This window comes from Moschus berezovskii, chromosome 5 (assembly GCF_049115385.1).
Source record: "Moschus berezovskii isolate FMDL1 chromosome 5, NW_MosBer_1.0, whole genome shotgun sequence".
NCBI classification, from domain to species: domain Eukaryota; kingdom Metazoa; phylum Chordata; class Mammalia; order Artiodactyla; family Moschidae; genus Moschus; species Moschus berezovskii.
In genome coordinates, this window is record NC_142464.1 from 93775201 (window position 1) to 93795292 (window position 20092).

Here is a 20092-nt window from a genome sequence, read left to right on the forward strand (position 1 = left end):
CCATTCTTTCTTCTAGTGGATCATCCCGACCCAGGGTTCCAACCCACGTGTCCTGTGTCTCCTGCATTGCAGGCTGAGTCTTTATCCCTGAGCCACTGGGGAAGCCCCTATGTTGAAATATGTTTCCTCTGTACCCACTTTGATGAAAGTTTTTGTCATGGATAGTGAATTTTATCAAATTGGTATTCATGTGATTTTTATCTTGCCTTTTGTTACTGTAGTGTATCACATTGATTGACTTGCATATGTTGAACCATCTTTGTAATCTTAGAATAAATCCAAATTGATCGTGGTGTGTGATTCTTTTTATGTATAACTGAGTTCAGTTTACTAATTTTTTTGTTAGCTAATATTTTAAAAGGATTTTTGCATCAATATTCATCAAAGATATTCACCTGTAATTTTCTTTTTTGTTACAAAATTATACATAAATCAGCATTTTAAAAAGTAGAATTAATTACTGAAAGATTTATGAAAATAGAATTTTAAACTGACTATAATCCACCTTATATTTTTAGGTACCATTTTTCTTTGGTTTGATGAACAGAACTGATCATTTCAAGAGGAATATTTAAGTGTTTATCAAGAAATACACAGGATTATTTTCATCCTTAGAGTTGAGTGGATTAACTAACACAATATGTTCAATCAAGATTAAAATTTTGGGTAAAACAGGAAGACACAGTTCTTGTCAAATATGAAGGAAAATCTTGTCACAACTTGATCCATAGTGGTTGACTTAAATGGAATAGCACTATCATGTCTGCTAGCCTGAGGTCTCACAGTCTACTCCCTCTTTTTCTTCTTTCCTGTCTTAACAAACTTTTGATAGCAAAGCAAGCAACCTTTTATGACAAGGAAAATAGTAGTTGTCACACAGGCCTGCAGGAACCCAGTCACATCCAGAGAGTGGTACTGGAAGCAGGTGAGGTAGGCAGCTGGCCGCAGGTGCTTGGCGCCTTTGTGGCACACGATAAACTCGATCCAGAAGACTGCAAGGTCCACGAGCTTCATAGGGTGATCACATAGAATGGTTGATAACCTCAGCACATTCTCTGTATACCTAAAGGAAAACCAAAGAGACATTAATTTATACAATGAACCAGAAAAGATAAATGTGTGAAATTTTCATGCAGATGGTATAAATGCCACAAAGAGGAAGGAAAATATATTATTTTACTTAGGGACAAGTATAGAGAGTTTATGGGCTAGAATTTGTTAAATGAATAGAATTTCAGGCTGTGAAAGAGAGAAAAGATGGGGAAGGAGAAACATTGAAGCCTAAAGAGTTGAATGAGTTAAGTCCCTAAGGCAAAGAAAAAGAAGAGAAGAAATAAATGATTTGAGTGTTCAAAGCATGAATCATCCAGTAAAGAATTTTTAATAGATAAGTTTTAAAATGCTGTCATAACCCAGAGATAGCTGGTATATATATGATGAGGTTCAGAGACACATCCAGGCAGGGATGAGCAGGTGTAGCCCAGAAATTGATGTTGACCTTCTATTAGTGAAGTAACAGTTAAAAGTGTGAAAGTGAATTGCCTTGGTTTGAATCCTGACTCTGACACTTATTTGCTGCCTGTTTATCATTCTTCCTAGTTCACAGTTTTTTATTGTTAAATGGAATGAATGGAAATAGTACCTTATCTGGTTATTTTGAGGAATAATGTATTGATTCTTAGAGGCATGCCTAGCATAAAGTAAACTCTCAGTAAATGTTTGCTAGAATTGTTGTTTTCCTTCTTAGTTATTTTAGAATATGGAGAAGGCGCAACATTTCACTTTCAGGCTTTGCAGTTACATTTGTTTCTACAGTTGAAATGATGATGGACTAACAGTCAAGAATGAAGGAGGAATAAAGAAATATGGCTCAGGAGATCTGAGTCACAAAGTGCTACAACATAGCACTGTAGCGATAATTATTGAGGTAACTTCTCTCCCTGTTCTGTACAAAACAGGGGTTTTTGAGAAAAGGTCAGTAATCCAGACACATTTTTGTTATACTCTAGGGAAAGACTATAATGAAAAAGTTACTTAATATGTGCAAAAGACTTAGTACACCTTGTAGAGTTTCATAAATATTCAGTGTATATCAGGTAATAAATTATTTTCATTTTTGGACAACAGCTTTACAGTACTAAAGATTAAGAAAGGTATAAAGATACATGTTTTCTTTCCAAAGTTACCATGAAGCAAAAGGAGGAAAATATATACATCATAGTTATGATATTAATAATAATGATATCATTGAAGTTAATGCATATCCTGAAATAATTTGGAATTCAAATATTCCTGGTTTTAGAAAATTTGGCTTTTCTACAGGAATGTCCCAACGTATATCTTCTAAATCAATTACGTTATGATTTTACATTTTCCTAAATAAGATAACAACCAAAAGAACTAAGAATATACCTATATTTATAAGTGGTATCTACATAGTTGGCCACCTCATACGAAGAGTTGACTCACTGGAAAATACTCTGATGCTGGGAGGGATTGGGGGCAGGAGGAGAAGGGGAAGACAGAGAATGAGATGGCTGAATGGCATCACCGACTCGATGGACATGAGTTTGGGTGAACTCCGGGAGTTGGTGATGGACAGGGAGGCCTGGTGTGCTGTGATTCACGGGGTCGCAGAGAGTCGAACACGACTGAGTGACTGAACTGAACTGAACATAGTTGAAATTGGGTAAATGAGAAGGTTCTGCTTGTTTACTGTTTATCAGTGATGGGGTCAAAATATAAGCATAGAAAATTTGGAAAGTATTAAATGGAATTTGAGCTGGGTTATGTCATGCTGGTTTCCTGAAAATAAACCATCTTAGAAGAGTTCCAAAACATTTGTGGAGTTTACACACTGAAAGAAAGTGTTAGCTGTCAGATGAATAATCTTATAACATTCATAGTCCCTACTCTTACTCTGTTCTGGATGCTTCTTCTTAATCCTTCTGATACCATTTCAGTGATTCTTCTCATTCTAATGAATAGCTCTTCCGAAATGCTCCACTATCGCTAAACCTGAGACAAACCTTTTCCCTAGAAATCACAGAGAAAAAACTCAATGTGACACTCAAAATGGTTACTGAAGACTGTTTTCAAAGTGTTGAACAATCTTTCTCCTCATTGTGTTTATATGAAGACTCATTTGTCTTCATATGGGAACTCTAGGAAGAATATCTAGAAAAACCAAACTATACTTACAAAGGATTATTAAAGACTTGCTTCAAGACATTGAGAAAATCTGTTTTTAACATTGTTTCCAAGTCCAATCTGACGGCTACTCCCTTGGCCTTCATATGAGTGATGTTATCATGTTGATCAGCAAACAAAGGAAGGCCCACCATAGGGATCCTATGGTAGATCGCCTTGTATATGCCGTTGGTTGTACCACGAGTTATGAAAGCTTTGTTTTTGGATGGCCTAGGGTTGAGTGAATTTCAGTAGAATTATTAACTTTAAGTCTTAGAAATAAAATGAAAAATGGGTATTATAAAGCACTGAAAGAACCAGTGTCTTTTAGATAACAGATACATGGGAAACTGCTTTCAGAACTCAGAGCAAGAATCCATTAAGTCTGATGAAGAGGTAAGTGAAGACTTCCTGAAAGAAGTACTTTGTCACTTTAATTCCACAAGTGAATTCAAGATTGGCAGGTGAACAAATTGAAAAAACAGTCTGGCTAAAAGGAAGCACATGAACAAAAAAACCAGGGAAGAGCATGTCAGAAATATACTGTCTTAAAGAAATAGTGAAGCTGTTTATTCAGATAAGGGAGTCAAGGCAACAGGAAGCATAATTATAGTGGAACTGCAAGCAGAGGGAGGAAAAACCAAATTTTATCAAGAAATGTGGTGTGGAATGCCCACATTTTATGTACTTATTACTGTTTGTATGTAGCCATGACCTTTCACACATAACGGCATAGACAAATGAGATTTTCAATGACAAGTATAAATATTTGAGAAATCGTTAGGTAGTCTTCATTCTAGTGCAAAAACAGTTACAGATTACTAATAACTTGCAATTTACTTTATTTTGTATACTAGCTCTCAAATTTAATAGTTACTGGTTTATTTCTTTTTGACTGTTATAGAAGGGAGCTAACATATCCACTTAATATAACTCATTATTTCATTAGAGTTTTTATCTTTTTATTTACAGAAAGGAAAGTGCATGCAATCATGCATGCAATCATGCATGCAATGAGAAATTTTTTTGTTTGTAATTTATCAATTACAAATTGATGTAATTGTGTCCAATTCTTTGTGACTCCATGGACTATAGCCCACCAGGCTTCTCTGTCCATGGGATTCTCCCAGCAAGAATACTGGAGTGGGTTGCCATTTCCTTCTCCAGGGAATCTTCCTGACCCAGGGATTGAATCCAGGTCTTCTGTATTGCAGGCAGATTCTTTACCATCTGAGCTATAGGGAAGTCTCTAATTTATCAATAATCAATTTAACTTATGCTGCCTAGGAAGTATAAGTTCTTTTAGATTGCGAATTGTTAAGCCCTACTTCCAACAAAAACGGCAACTGGTAGTGTCTTACATGAATCCAGAGTATTAGCACTATTACAAGTTTCAAAATTGTTTTAATTTAGAAAAGAAAACCGTGACTACTTATCAATAAGGCTGTTGAAAAAGTTCCAAAATGATGTTGCTAAAATTTATTGAATCAACCCTGAACATTTTGACAAAGGCACAAAGCATTGACAGCATTGATTAATGTGGTTTGTTTGCCCAGTATCAAAATAAGATAACCAACTTTGATTCCCATGTAATTCCTTTAACTATATGTTGATTTACTAGCATTTGACTTGTCATATGAATGTAAAATAACTTTAAGTTCTCAGCAAAAAATTAGTGTAGGTGCTTAGAAGAAGACTATAATATCAGCAAACTAAAAAGTAGTTCACAAATTTCCAAAATGATATTTTACATAGTAGAAAATAACACCCAAGGGTATTTTACATAGTAGAAAATAAATTACTATATTTTATGGAGGAGGAGGCAACGGAATCTTTCCATGCCAGTCTTCCTCATACTTGACATCTTATAGTCTCTTTTCCTTCCTCAATTTGGAGGAGAAACAGTCCACTAATGGTCAGACTTTACAATGGGCAGGGTTCATTCTAAGGGCAGGACCCCATCTTCACACTTTATCTTTGATCTGACAGGGCCCAGTCAACCAGGGATGCTGATGTTTCTCTTTCTCTAAATCACTGTGGCTGATTGGATGTCTGGAGGCAGTCTGAGGAGCCCTGACCATCCTTTCTCTGTCTAGGTAGCTCCCTGAAATCACACTGAATAGCACACCAGAATTTAGAGGAAATAAAAGGGGCCAGGATTACCTGGCAAGTACAAATTGCATGGCACATTTCAGTCTTTTATCACAATTAACATTATTGTGCTACTATGCTTACTGGATCATCAAAAAAGCAAGAGATTTCCAGAAAAACATCAATTTCTGCTTTATTGACTATGCCAAAGCCTTTGTTTGGATCACAATAAACTGGAAAATTCTGAAAGAGATGCTAATACCAGACCACTTGAGCTGCCTCTTGAGAAACCTGTATGCAGGTCAGGAAGCAACAGTTAGAACTGGACATGGAACAATAGACTGGTTCCAAATAGGAAAAGGTCAAGGCTGTGTATTGTCACCCTGCTTATTTAACTTATATGCAGAGTATATCATGTACAGCCCAGTACATCGCTGGGCTGGAGGAAACACAAGCTGGAATCAAGATTGCCGGGAGAAATATCAATAAACTCACATATGCAGATGACACCACCCATATGGCAGAAAGTGAAGAACTAAAGAGCCTCTTGATGAAAATGAAAGAGGAGAGTGAAAAAGTTGGCTTAAAGCTCAACATTCAGAAAACTAAGATCATGGCATCCGGTCCCATCACTTCATGGCAAATAGACAGGGAAACAGCGGAAACAATGGCTGACTTTATTTTTCTGGGCTCCAAAATCACTGCAGATGGTGATTGCAGCCATGAAATTAAAAGACGCTTATCCTTGGAAGGAAAGTTATGACCAACCTAGATAGCATATTAAAAAGCAGAGACATTACTTTGTCAACAAAGGTCCGTCTAGTCAAGGTTATGGTTTTTCCAGTTGTCATGCATGGATGTGAGAGTTGGACTATAAAGTAAGCTGAGCGCTGAAGAATTGATGCTTTTGAACTGTGGTGTTGGAGAAGACTCTTGAGAGTCCCTTGGACTGCAAGGAGATCCAACCAGTCCATCCTAAAGGAGATCAGTCTTGTGTGTTCACTGGAAGGACTGATGTTGAAGCTGAAACTTCAATATTTTGGCCATCTGATGTGAAGTACTGACTCATTTGAAAAGACCCTGATGTTGGGAAATATTGAAGGCAGGAGGAGAAGGGGATGACAGAGGATGAGATGGTTGGATGGCATCACCGACTCAATGGACATGAGATTGGGTGGACTCAGGGAGTTGGTGATGGACTGGGAGGCCTGTTGTGCTGCAGTTCATGGGGTCTCAAAGAGTCAGACACGACTGAGCGACTGAACTGACTGACTGACTGATGCTTACTGTTAAAATTTAACTCCTGAGAACATCTCTGTGTGTACTGTATCCTCAGGAGTCATTCAAGGTAAAAGTAATGACAAGGCATAATTTGGCAATTTCTGTACCTGCCCACACTACTATTATAATACCAGAATTCACAATGCATCTCTTAAATATACTCCTTTTTTTATCACAATATTACTTCAAAATTCTTGTCTGTCAAAGACACTCTGTGCTACTTTAGCACCTGCTGTGTATATTTTGGTGTTCATATGTATCTGAGGTGTTTATATGTATCTGGCTAAATGGTAAAGAATCCGCTTGTAATGTAGGAGACACAGTTCAGTCCCTGGGTTGGGAAGATCCTCTGGAGAAGAAAATGGCAGTCCACTTCAGTATTCTTGCCTGGGAAATCCCACAGACAGAGAAGCCTGGCAGGCTACAGTCCGTGGGGTCACAAAAGAGTCAGATAAACTTAGTGAATAAGCAATAGCAATAACATAAATATTTGCGATAAGCTGAAGCTATTAAAATGGTTTACCTTTCTTGCAGAAGATGTCTAAAATCCGACCTTTTATAGAGTGTAACCGACTTATTAAATATTAATAGTTGTCCACTATTAAGTTACTGTGAGTACCTTTTGTGGAATCTGGGCAAGGGCTGATGCAGTCATATTAGCTCTTTCTTCTGACATGTTAGTGACAATTGACCCCAAAGAAAACACCACAATACCATTTTCTCCAGAGCTCTGCACAAGCTCTTCCATTTCCCATGAAAAAATGCATTTGCTCCGTCACAAAAGAGCAACAGCATAGCAAATATTTGTTGAAGGATGACTACAAACAGTTAAAGAGAAAATCTGATATTTTAAGGAATTTTTAGAGTTGTGGCTGTTTTTCAAAATATTGTGGTAAAATACATATAACATAAAGCTTACCACCTTAACTACTCCTAAGTGTATAGCTTTAGTAAAGTATATTCATATTCTGCAACCAATCTCCAGAACTTTCTCATCTGGCAAAAGTGGTAGTCTGTGTACATTAAGAAACTCCATTTTCCTCTTTTCCCAGCCCCTGGCAACCTTCATTCTTCTCTATGTTTCTACAAATTTGACTAGTCTGGATACCTCATATCAGTTGAATTTTGCAGTATTTGTTTTTTTTGTGTGTGTGTGTGTGATTTACTTATTTTACTCATGCAAGATTCTTCATTGCAACAAATGTCAAAATTTTCTTTTAAAGCCTGAGTAATATTTCATCATTTGTAGATACCACATTTTGTTTATGGATTTATCTGTTGATGGACACTTTGGTTGCTTCAGCCTCTTGGCTCTTGTAAATAGTGCTTTCATGAATGTGGTGTGCAAATAGATTTTGGGATCCTAATATCAACTCTTTTGGATACATGCCCAGAAGAGGAATTTTTGGACTATAATTATATTTTCAAATTTTTGAAGAATATCCAAATTGTTTTCAGTAATAGCTTTCTTTTAAGACTTCCTTCCTTAGGTCCTTGAGAAGGATATGTGTGATTTGAGGACAGGTTTTTCTTTTTTTTTTTTTTTTCATTATTTAGAGAATATTAGTTTCTGTAATCAAACCCATGTAGATAAGACCTTACATATTTAATACAGCGCGTTACCCCTGTACAAATGGAAAAAATTATGTTTAACGTTTCTAGACCAATATGGCTGTTAATTTCTGTACAATGCCAACCCAACACTGTATAACTGGGATACTTTTTCCAAAGTTGACAGCACAGCTAAAGTTTCCAAAAATTCAAATTTTATATATATATATATGTGTATATATATATAGATTTATTTATTTATATAAAAAGACCTATAGGACAGTTTTTTCTATTAGGTATATTTGTGGGAATGTTTGTGTATGTGTGTATGTGTGTGTATAAGCAAGAAATGAGATAGATCCAGTACACATAGTAATGAGGGGATAATATAATCTTGGTAACAATATTATATTTAGACTCTTTTTCAGTAATGTTATCAATTACTAACAGATTCTTAGCAGGAGGCATGACCACAGGATCTTAAGTAACCTTTAATTCTTTATTGTTGTAGTTCTACGACATCATCTGTTTACTCCAGTCAGACTTTCTAGGGAATTATTTTAGCTTAGTCATTACTGTTTCACTTCTCTGACTATGAGCACTAAGAAAGAATTATAATATAAATGACTTTATCAGTTGGTCAGCTCTGTAGTTTTTATTCTTTACTTTAAACTTTTTCAGAATTTATAAAACTCTCTATCTAAATTACTAATCACTGACATTGAAGAGTCTGGTATTACGGTTTGGAAGTTCTGTTAAACAATCCTTTGAGTCACCCAGAGATATACCTATGTTGTTACTTATTTCAGTGACCATATTGCTGGGTTTGTTTACATATTACACCCTTTGCCTTGAGTTCATATTGTATGATCAATGTCACAGTCACAGTAGGCTGTACTATATGCAACTGCTGTGAGGGACTCTTGCCATCATCTCAATGGGTACCCCAGAGAGTACCTGCTCCCCAGTGGGACAGCATTACCCTGATACAGAATAAATAGGAACATTACAATAAAAAACTATAAGACAATATCCAGGATGAATATAATGCAAAAATTCTCATCCAAATATCAGAAAACCAAATACAAGAATACATTAAGAGAACCATATAGCATGACCAAGTGAGATTTATCCCTGAGATTAAAGGATGGTTCAACATACCAAAACCAAATGTAATACCTTATACCAATAGAATATAAGACAAAATAACTTGATCATCCCAGTTGATGCAGAAAATGCATTTGACAAGACAAAAAAATCGTTTTATGATTAAAAATCCTCAACATACTGAATATAGAAAGAACATAGCTCAATAATAACAGCCATGTATGACAAATCCGAAGGTAACATTATACACGATGGTGAAAAGTTAAAGGTTTTTATCTAAGATCAGGAAAAAGACCAGGAGGCCCACTCCCACACTTAGTCAGTTTAACTTAGAAGTTCTTGCTAGAGCAACTAGGTAAGACAAAGAAATAAAAGGATCTAAATCAAAAAGGAAGAATAAAAATTATCACTTTTTGCAGATGACATAGTTTTTGTATAGAAAATCCAAGACAGTCAACCATAAAACTGAACTAATCAACAAATTAAGTAAAGTTGCAAGATATTAGGAGAAGGCAATGGCACCCCACTCCAGTACTCTCGCCTGGAAAATCCCATGGACGGAGGAGCCTGGTAGGCTGCAGTCCATAGGGTTGCTAAGAGTCTGACACGACTGCGTGACTTCACTTTCACTTTTCACTTACATGCATTGGAGAAGGAAATGGCAACCCACTCCAGTATTCTTGCCTGGAGAATGCCAGGGACGGGAGCCTGGTGGGCTGCCGTCTATGGGGTCGGACACGACTGAAGTGACTTAGCAGCAGCAGCAGAAGCAATATATAAAATCAACATACAGAAATCAGTTAATTTGTATACTAACAATGAAACATCTGAACAAAAAACTATCCCATTCACAATAACATCAAGAATAAGAAAATAACTATAAATAAAATTAACCAATTAAGTGAAAGATCTGTATAATGATAACTATAAGACTTTTTTGAAGAAATAGAATAAAACACAAAGAAATGGAAAGGCATCTTGTGTTCATGGATCAGATGAATTAATAGTTAAAGTGTCCACACTATACAAAGCCAAAGAGAACATACCTCTCAATTTCAAATTATACTACAAAGTTACAGTATTTAAAACAATATGGTATTGGCCTAAAAATAGACACATAGGACAATGGAATAGAATACAGGATCCAGAATTAAATCCTTGCATGTACAGTCAACTAATATTCAACAATGAAGGCAAGAACACCCAATCTTGAAAGGATAGTCTCTTCTTTCTCTTCTGAGGAAACTGGATTAACACATGCAAAAAAAAGAATGAAATAAGACCCCTAAGTTACACCACTCACAAAAATTATTTGAAAATGGATCAATGGTTTAAATATGAGACCAAAAATCACAACATTCCTAAAAGAAACTCCTATTTTTGGGGGGATATGACACCAAAATCACAACAAAAGAAAAAGAAATCAACTAAGTGGGACTAAATCGAAACTAAAGTTTCTGCACAGCAAAAGAAACAAGCAGTAAGATAAAAATGCAACTGACAGTATAGGAGAAAAATATTGCAAGCCACACATGAAAAGAGTCATTAACATCTAATATATATGTGTATATATATATATATAGCTCATACATCTCAGTCAAAAAATTCATAGCAATTGGCAGATAGACAGGATAGACATTTTTCCAAAGGTACCCAAATGGCCATCAGGTATGTGAAAAGATGTTCAGCATCACTGATACTCAGGGAAATGGAAATCAAAACCTGAATGAGATACCATCTCACACCTGTTAGAAAGTCTACCATCAAGAATATAAGTGATATGTGTTAATGAGAATGTGGAGAAAAGGAAATGTAAATTGGCTGAGTGTCTATGGAAAACAAAATGAAGTTTTTTACAAAATTAGAAATAGATATATGTGATCCAAAAAATTTCACTTCTGGGTGTATACCTGAAGAAAACAAAAGCAGTGAAGTGAAGAGATTTACTCCTATGTTTATTGCATATACTCCTATGTTTATTGCAGCATTATTCATGGAGTCAAGGGAAAAATTCCAGTCCCTTATGATGAAAAAGCAAAATGGCTGTCTGAGGAGGCCTTACAAATAGCTGTGAAAAGAAGAGAAGCAAAAAGCAAAGGAGAAAAGGAAAGATATACCCATTTGAATGCAGAGTTCCAAAGAATAGCAAGGAAGGATAAGAAAGCCTTCCTTAGTGATCAGTGCAAAGAAATAGATGAAAACAATAGAATGGGAAAGACTAGAGATCTCTTCAAGAAAATTAGAGATACCAAGGGAATATTTCATGCAAAGATAGGCTCAATAAAGGACAGAAATGGTATGGACCTAACAGAAGCAGAAGATATTAAGAAGAGGTGGCAAGAATACACAGAAGAACTGTACAAAAAAAGAGCTTCATGACCCAGATAATCACGATTGTGTGATCACTCACCTAGAGCCAGACATCCTGGAATGCAAAGTCAAGTGGCTTTTAGGAAGCATCACTACAAACAAAACTAGAGGAGGTGACGGAATTCCAGTTGAGCTATTTCAAATCCTAAAAGATGATGCTGTGAATGTGTTGCATTCAATATGCCAGCAAATTTGGAAAACTCATCAGTGGCCACAGGACTGGAAAAGATCAATATTCATTCCAGTGCCAAAGAAAGGCAATGCCAAAGAATGCTCAAACTACTGCACAATTAAACACTCATCTCACATGCTAGTAAAATAGTGCTCAAAATTCTCCAAGCCAGGCTTCAACAGTATGTGAACCATGAACTTCCAGATGTTCAAGCAGGTTTTAGAAAAGGCAGAGGAACCAGAAATCAAATTGCCAACATCCTCTGGATCATCGAAAAGGCAAGAGAGTTCCAGAAAAACATCTTTTTCTGCTTTATTGACTATGCCAAAGCCTTTGACTGTGTGGATCACAATAAACTGTGGGAAATTCTGGAAGAGATGGGAATATCAGACCGCCTTACCTGCCTCTTGAGAAATCTGTATTCAGGTCAAGAAGCAACAGTTAGAACTGGACATGGAACAACAGACTGGTTCCAAATAGGAAAAGGAGTACATCAAAGCTGTATATTGTCACCTTGCTTATTTAACTTATATGCAGAGTGCATTATGAGAAACCCTGGGCTGGAGGAAGGACAAGCTGGAATCAAGATTGCAGGGAGAAACATCAATAACCTCAGATATGCAGATGACACCACCCTAATGGCAGAAAGTGAAGAACTAAAAAGCCTCTTGATGAAAGTGAAAGAGGAGAGTGAAAAAGTTGGCTGAAAGCTCAACATTCAGAAAACTAAGATCGTGGCATCTGGTCCCATCACTTCATGGCAAATAGATGGAGAAACAGTGGGAACAGTAACAGACTTTATTCTTTTGGGCTCCAAAATCACTGCAGATGGTGACTGCAGTCAGGAAATTAAAAGATGCTTACTCCTTGGAAGAAAAGTTATGACCAACCTAGACAGCATATTAAAGAGCAGAGACGTTACTTTGCCAACAAAGGTCTGTCTAGTTAACACTATATTTTTTCTAGTGGTCATCTATGGATGTGAGAGTTGACTGTGAAGAAAACTGAGCACTAAAGAATTGATGCTTTTGAACTGTGGTGTTAGAGAAGACTTGAGCGTCCCTTGTACTTCAAGGAGATCCAACCAGCCCATCCTAAAGGAAATTAGTCCTGAATGTTCATTGGAAGGACTGATGTTAATGCTGAAACTCCAATACTTTGGCCACCTGATGTGAAAAACTGACTCATTTGAAAAGACCCTGATGCTGGGAAAGATTGATGGCAGGAGGAGAATGGGATGACAGAGGATGAGATGGTTGGATGGCATCACTGACTCAATGGACATGAGTTTGAGTGAACTCTCGGAGTTGGTGGTAGACAGGGTGGCCTGGCATGCTGCAGTCCATGGGGTCACAAAGAGTCTGACACACCTGAGTGACTGAACTGTACTGAACTGATGGACTTTGACAAGATTATGCTAGAATTTGTACATTCATTCTAATCTTTTATCTACTTCTATAATTAAATATACATTGTGACATATTTTGAAAATTGTCATCTAACTTATATTCTGTTTGATCCTACAAGAAAATTATGATCTATGTTTGTTATTTTCCACTTGTTTCCAAGTAAGTCTCATATGTAGATGATTTAGGGTAATTAAGTATTCTTTGATAGTTCAATTATAATTGTGTGATGTGCAAATTGATACACTGTTTAATCATTGCCTAATATTGGATATTTAGATTGCTTTCTGTGTTGACTCTTATTAATTACTGCCCAAAATATTGTTTTTGCACATCTTGATTCCTTTTTTCTGTATCATTTCATAGGAATATATTGTGAAGCCAAAGGCTATAAGCATTTTTAAGATTATGGACACATTTTGCCAAACATCTTAGTTCTTCAAAAAGTACAGAAATTTTCTGAGAACCTAATAATTAATGGAAAAGGTGGTAGTTTGAAAGAACAGTTTCTCTGTATAATAAAGTCTTCGAAGTCATTGACTTGGATTCAAATCTTGTTTATCCATCTTAATAACAACACATATTATTACTAATTATTGTGATTTACTGCTTTTCATCTTTCTGTTTTACCTTCTTCCTCTCCTGCTAATCTCTTCTCCTATTAACATTGTCACTTTCCTGAAATGAGAATGGGGAAATCTTTCAAAAAGTGGAGTTAGGTAGCACAGAACTTTCACTGATCTTGTCTCAGCCTTTGGACACTCTGAAAGTTACCAGAGATAACCCAAGCTTTTGTAATCAAAAGTGATATTGTGTTTTACCTTTGAAAGAGATGTTCATTTTTCCACCAATAAGAGACAAGAAGGATTTGTTAAGAGATCACAAAATAGTTCACAGATTAGATTATTGCTTTCCTTCACATGGACTGCCATCCTAAAGAGAATTTTTTATAATTTGAAAATATGGGCAATTTTCAGATTCATGTATGAATAATTATTTGGTCTTTATTACATGTGCAGAATTTATCATTCTTATGTATGCAGTATAAATTCTATCAGGCAGCTATGATGTTGAGACCTACATTCTTTTAAGGGAGCTTTTCTGATGTTTTCTTTAGACTTAGTATAGGCAGAAAACACCTGGTCATTAGAATAAATGAGAATAAATTCTCCCTTTTATGCTGTAAGATGTAAAACCCTGGAGTTTTTAATGAGGAATGGTTTAAATGCTGGTGTGAAGGTGAGGAAATGTTGGATTTTGTTGCAAAATTTGTTAGGTCATACATTTCATACATTTATATTGTTGAAGAATTTTTTTTTTTAAGCTAAAGCACTGGTGAAAAGCCTCAACCCTTACAAAAAAAAAACAAACTATAGCATTTTATCTTGCTCATCTATTTGCCAAAACCTTAAAAAATTCTTAACATTATAATTTTAAATTGAATATACTCATTAGGCTTTTGAGAGTCCCTTGGACTGCAAGGAGATCCAACCAGTCCATCCTAAAGGAGATCAGTCCTGGGTGTTCATTGGAAGGACTGATGTTGAAGCTGAAACTCCAATACGTTGGCCACCTGATGCGAAGAACTGACTCATTTGAAAAGACCCTGATGTTGGGAAATATTGAAGGCAGGAGGAGAAGGGGACAACAGAGGATGAGATGGTTGGATGGCATCACCGACTTAATGGCCATGAGTTTGAGTAAACTTCGGGAGTTGGTGATGGACAGGGAGGCCTGGCGTGCTGTGGTCCATGGGGTCTCAAAGAGTCAGACACAACAGTGACTGAACTGAACTGAACTGATTATATTTCACTTAAATTTTATTAAATGTATTAAACTTTTTGATTACCTTTATTTTTAAACATAAAACTTTTAAAAATTTACTTTTAAACAACTCCTTAGGATATCTACTCTCTGGGACTTTACTGGATTATATAATCTTGATGTATTGGAAAACTGATTTCTAAATATTAATCCACAAATAAAATCCAAGTAGCCGGTGCACATTGGGTTATTAATAGTATGTTATAGTAACAAGATTACAATAATGACAATAGTTAATATTTCTTCTGGATCCTTGAGTATATGTCAGAGACATTTTAGGTGCTACATACCTACTAAATTTGTTTTTTCCTAAAATGACAATATGAGGTTGGTACTATTGTTATGTTAGTGTGCTTATATCTCTATGAACATTGTAGTCTAGTTTTCCATCGTTGTTGTCTGTATCTTGCCCGCTAAACTATGGCCGTTTCCACTCTAGCCCCTTTACAATTCAACACAGTGACTAAATCTTGTGTTTCTTTTTTAAATGTGATCATCTCTCTCCCTTTCTTAACCTTTTAAATTTTCTCTGTAGTGCTTCCTACTAGATATTTCAACTCATAATTACCTATCTCCAACTTACCTCTCTTGGAGAAGGAAATGGCAACCCACTCCAGTGTTCTTGCCTGGAGAATCCCAGGGATGTGGGAGCCTGGTGGGCTGCCGTCTATGGGGTAGCACAGAGTCGGACATGACTGAAGCGACTTAGCAGCAGCAACAGCAGCAGCAACTTACCTCTCTTGCATCATCTACTTCTTTACTCAGCCTCTTCCTGTTTAGACCAAACTTAAGACTTCTTGGGAACTGTCATTACTATTCCACCTGTTTTTCTTTCCTGTCTTCCTCTGCACATGCCCTTTCCCTTCTGTTTATTCCTAAATATCCTTCAGGTCTCACCTTAATAATTGCCTCAGAGATAATTTCTATGATTCACTCTGGATATGTCCTTAGTGTTGTGGTCTTATTATAATAATTTTCACACAATTTTGGTGTTTTGTTATTCTTTTACTTCCCTGGTGGCTCAGAGTGTAAAGCGTCTGCCTGCAATGCGGGAGACCTGGGTTCGATCCCTGGGCTGAGAAGATCCCCTGGAGAAGGAAATGGCAACCCTCTCCAGTATTCTTGCCTTGCCTGGGGAATCCCATGGATGGAGGAACCTGGTAGGCTACAGTCCACCGGGTTGCAAAGGGTCGGAAACGACTGAGTGACTTCACTTTCCCATTCTATGTTTCCACATAGAGTATCAGGTGGTAGAAACTGTGTCTACACCATATCTCTGCATATTAGCACTTACTTCTGGAATATGATAGTCACCATTATAATTATTTTTGAATGAATGTTTGATGCTTTATTATGTGTTCAATAATGAATTGATGATTTGATCAACATATTCTCAAAGTCTTCTGGGTTTCTCATTTCTCCAGGATACCCTCCTTTCCAGTTTATTCTATAATGATAATAAAATTCAGATACTGTGTTGGCATAGAAATAAATGAGTTTTTACTTGGCAGATCACTTTGGTAAGCTTTCTACATCTGACTCATTGAAATCAAATATTCTAAATAAAGCAAGCAGACTTATTGAAAATGCAAAGTAAACAAAACAAAACAAATAGGAATATACCACCTTAGGCAGGGGTTTCGCCAGTCTGCAGTGGAGGCCTCCAACAAATTCAAAATTTGGTAGCAGAAGACAAGGGAATTCAAAATCATAGGTTCAAATGAGCCACGTCTCAGCTTTCCCCATTGTTTCTGATAATGTAGTGGGTCTTCTTGAAAGTAAAAAACAAAAACAAAAGCGAGAAGGAAGATTAGATAAAATGAGAATGCTATCATGTGAATATTTAAACTAATTTTTAGAAAGGAGCTTGGAATGATATAGCCAAAGATGTTTGAAAGTGTCTGTTCTTTGATAAAGCAATTAGATATGTGTATAATGTAATATGCATGTGTATTCAGTCTCTCAGTCATGTCCAGCTCTTTGAGACCCCATGGACTATAGCCTGCCAGGCTGCTCTGTCCATGGGATTTTGCAGGCAAGAATAATGGAGTGGGTTGCTGTATCCTCCTCCAGGGAATCTTCTAAACCCAGGGATCAAACCTGGGTCTCTTGCATCTCTGCATTGGCAGGCAGATTCTTTACCACCAAGCCACTTGGGAAGCCCTATAATATAATAATATAACAATAGAGTAATATGATATTATAATATAATATGGGCTTCCCTTTTTGCTCAGCTGGTAAAGAATCCACCTGCAATGCGGGAGACCTAGGTTCGATCCCTGGGTTGGGAAGATCCCCTAGAGAAGGGAAAGGCTACCCATTCCAGTATTCTGGCCTGGAGAATTCCATGGACAGTATAGTCCATGGGGTCACAAAGAATCGGACATGAATAATACAGTATAGAAACTGAGATAACAAAATAGAAAGAATTTCTAAATCCTATCTAGATACTTGTGCTCCAGATATGTGTGTCATTTCTCAATTTAAATGACTTCATCTATCAAGAAATTTTATGGGGTTTCCAGTGATTTTCTTTTAAGTTAAAAAATTTTTGGTAAGTTGGATATATAATTGCTTGGAGAATTTCCAAGTTCTTCAGTTTGTGGTTTGTTACTTCCTAAAATGTTCTGTTAGTGATGGTCCACAGGGTTCTACTTTCAGTTCAGTTTAGTTCAGTTGCTCAGTTGTGTCCAATTCTTTGTGACCTCATAGACTTCAGGGTGCCAGGTCTCCCTGTCCATCACCAACTCCTGGAGCTTACTCAAATTCATGTCCGTTGAGTCAGTGATGTCATCCAACCGTCTCATCCTCTGTCATCCCCTTCTCTTCCCACCTTCAATCTTTCCCAGCATCAGGGTCTTTTCAAATGAGACAGTTCTTTGCATCAGGTGGCCAAAGTATTGGAGTTTCAGCTTCAACATAAGTCCTTCCAATGAGTATTCAGGACTGATTTCCTTTGGAACTGACTGGTTATATCTCCTTGCTATCCAAAGGACTCTCAAGAGTCTTCTCCAACATCACAATTCAAATCATCAATTCTTCAGTGCTCAGCTTTCTTTATAGTCCAACTCTCACATTCATACATGACTACTGGAAAAACCATAGCTTTGACTAGATGAACCTTTGTTGGCAAAGTTAAGTCTCTGCTTTTCAATATGCTGTCTAGGTTGGTCATAGCTTTTCTTTTAAGGAGCAAATGTCTTTTAATTTCATGACTTCAGTCACTATGTACAGTGACTTTGGAGCCCAAGACAATAAAGTCTGTCATTGTTTCCAGTGTTTCCCCATCTATTTGCCATGAAGTGATGAGACTGGATGCCATGATCTTAGTTTTCTGAATGTTGCGCTTTCAGTCAACTTTTTCACTCTCCTCTTTCACTTTCATCAAGAGGCTCTTTAGTTCTTCACTTTCTGCCGTAAGGGTGGTGTCATCTGCATATCTGAGGTTATTGATATTTCTCCCAGCAATCTTGATTCCAGCTTGTGCTTCATCCAGCCTGGCATTTCTCATGATGTGCTCTGCATATAAGTTAAAATGTTCAGTTCAGTTGCTCAGTCATGTCCGACTCTTTGCAACCCCATGAAATGCAGCACACCAGGCCTCCTGTCCATCACCAACTCCCTGAGTTTACCCAAACTCGTGTCCATTGAGTCGGTGATGCCATCTAACCATTTCATACTCTGTCGTCCCCTTTTCCTCCTGCCTTTAGTCTTTCCCAACACCAGGGTCTTTTCAAATGAGTCAGCTCTTCGCATTAGGTGGCCAAAATATTAGAGTTTCAGCTTCAACATCACTCTTTCCAAATAAGCAGGGTGAAAATATACAACCCTGATGTACTCCTTTCCCTATTTGGAACCAGTCTATTGTTCCATATCCAGTTCTAACTTGCTTCTTGACCTGCATACAAATTTCTCAGGAGGCAGGTGAGGTGGTCTGGTATTCCCATCTCTTTAAGAATTTTCCACAGTTTGTGGTCATCCACACAGTCAAAGGCTTTGTTATAGTCAATAAAGCAGAAGTAGATATTTTTCTGAAACTCTCTTGCTTTTTGATGACCCAACAGCTGTTGGCAATTTGATCTCTGGTTTTACTTTGTCATATAATTTAAGTGTTTCTGTTTTATTTATGAAATCAGTGGATCATTTTATATTTTCATTTCATCTTTACACTTATGGGAGAAAAATTCTTGGAACTTTTGCAAACACAATTTCTGCGGCACTAGAAAAGTTAAGGCTCATCCTAAACACTAAAAGATAACTTACCTAGTACTTCACTGTAAAATAGATTCCACTTGTTTACGTTAAATGTCTGGAAACAGAAGTCAACGTGCATATATCATACTTTTTAGCCTTCCATGAATGTCATATGGTCATTTAGTTCTGACATAATAACAGGTACCTAAGATGGTGGGAATGGAATTTTTCCACTATATTTTTCAATTGAATAACCAGGAGTGAAACTAAGACTGTATGTTAAAGGTATTTTAAGTATCTCAGCCAGCAACTCACCACAAAGTCCAATGGCATCTGCAAGAATGACCTTGAACCTTGATTCCTGTAACTTTGTCATAAGTTTCTTGTTTGGAACAACATCTTCTGAAAGCTTCATTGTAGTATCAGAATATTACAAAATTGCATTTTTCAGCATTGAGAAATGAGCCTTTTGACACATCCATCCACACATCTTGACAAAATGCTTGATAAAATTTTAGTAATCATTGTTAGCTAAAGATGCATGGAAAGCCTCAAACTTAATAGCAGATGGTTTGTTGGGATCAATAAGAATGGAAACTGAAGAAGTCAAAACAGTCACATCATGACCCCTTGTGACAAGTTGATCCAGAATCATCTTCATGTTAATCCAGTGACTATATTCCACTGGCCACACCAACACCTTTCCACAACTTCCAGAACTAAAGTAGCAAGTCAGCCTTAGCAGGAACAGAAATGACAGACATTTCATAGACATCTTACTCATATGAAAATTGCTGAATCCTTTTGCTATTGCTCATGCTTATATCGCCTCATGCTTATGAGGAGGTACCCCATGTCCAAGGTCAGAGAAACCCCAGCAAGAGGATAGGTGCTGGAGCAGCAGCTG

The 20092-nt window shown here is 36.9% G+C and overlaps 1 pseudogene; it reads right to left on the reverse strand.

The window, feature by feature from the left end:
• Positions 1-786: 786 nt before the first annotated feature.
• LOC129561652 (UDP-glucuronosyltransferase 2B17-like) lies at positions 787-19960 on the reverse strand (annotated as a pseudogene).
• Between the last annotated feature and the right edge of the window lie 132 nt (positions 19961-20092).